Raw genomic sequence first — 1,549 nt, forward strand, 5'->3', positions numbered from 1 at the left:
TCTCTCTCAACAACAACAACGGAGGAGGAGGAAAAGAGAGAGATCTCTCTCAACAACAACAACGGGAGGGAGGAGGGAAAAGAGAGAGGATTCTCTCTCAACAACAACAACGGAGGGAGGAGGAAAAGAGAGAGAATCTCTCTCAACAACAACAACGGAGGGAGGAGGAAAAGAGAGAGATTGTTATTTTAATCAGGGGTGTGGTCTCACCTATAAACTTTAGGAACTGCTTAATGCTTATTCTCCATGGCTCTTATGGACAGCAAGATGAAGGGTAGGGGTTTGAGTGAGGGTGGAGACTGACAGCAAAAGCTTTTATAAGACACTAAATAAGGTTTTATTCCTTTTAGTAACATCGAAATACGCTTTGGCAGAAAGAACAAATTTAGCATGTTAAATAATAGTTTTGTCTGGAAACTTGTCCTATACTTTAAGAAGTCCAGTGACTTACATAGGCTTACAATGTTCCTGTGCTTACCTTTCCACTAAAAGGACAGCACGCCACTCCTCTGCAATCCCCACAAACCAATCGCCCTTCCCTACTATGCTCAGTCTACCACTAAGAGAAGTGCAAGTTGCCTTTAGAAAGCACCTCTCATTTAGGTCACTTCCAGCCTGACAACTCCCTTAAAAGCCAACATATGCATGCATTCACTCCCCTGGTTTGCAGTCAGTATTTCACAGACTCTTTGGAAAGTTCCAGCACATCATTTTAGAAGTATTCCCAACTAGACGAATTCTCAGAATGTGACAAGAGGAAAGCTCCATTTTAAGGGATTTTTCATGGTAAATGAACTATTTTTATTTTCCAATTTATTTTCCCTTGACATAGCCTGCTTTAAAGGTCCTGTAATTCTTCCCGTCAGAATGATCTATGGAGAGTGCCTGAAGAAACCCGTCAGGTGATGTTAAAAAAAAAAATAATAAAACCCCTAATCGGACACAGAGAATTGTGTCGCATTGCTACCCTAATTTCATGGCACCTCCATCTTTGAGATCTTAGGATTTGTGACCTTTGGGAGTAGTTTTACAGCTGATGCAGAGCCTGCACACGCACTCATTTCCAGCGCACACCCACCCCACTGGGCAGGAAGAATCAGAATGCTGGCCTTCCTAGGCTAGCTGGCTTAACAAAGACTGCTCAGCTGAAAAAGTAACAGTGCCAGAACTCAACCTGCCTCTTTTTATACCAAAGTCACAGCTCTTCCTGTGAATATCACATAAAATTCAAATCAAAATCACAAATTGCTTTTTAAAAAACATAAAACGTCCTTAACCACACCAACTGCACTCATGATAATCTTCTAAAGTTTTCTTCCTTACAATGCATCGCACATTTTGAATGCTAACAACTAGCATTCCACTTACATCTTTTATCCTTGATCCACTCTACCACCTTATGGCATCTTATGACAAATTAGAGTATTCTAAATGTAAGGGCTCTGAACCACCAAAAAAAGCGCTGTCAAAGTTCCCAAAACTAAAATTTGCGAATTTCACGGCTCACTGATCAAATACATAAAAAGGAAAGGCACCAAGCCCACCATTA

This window comes from Desmodus rotundus, chromosome 4 (genome assembly GCF_022682495.2).
Source record: "Desmodus rotundus isolate HL8 chromosome 4, HLdesRot8A.1, whole genome shotgun sequence".
NCBI lineage: Eukaryota > Metazoa > Chordata > Mammalia > Chiroptera > Phyllostomidae > Desmodus > Desmodus rotundus.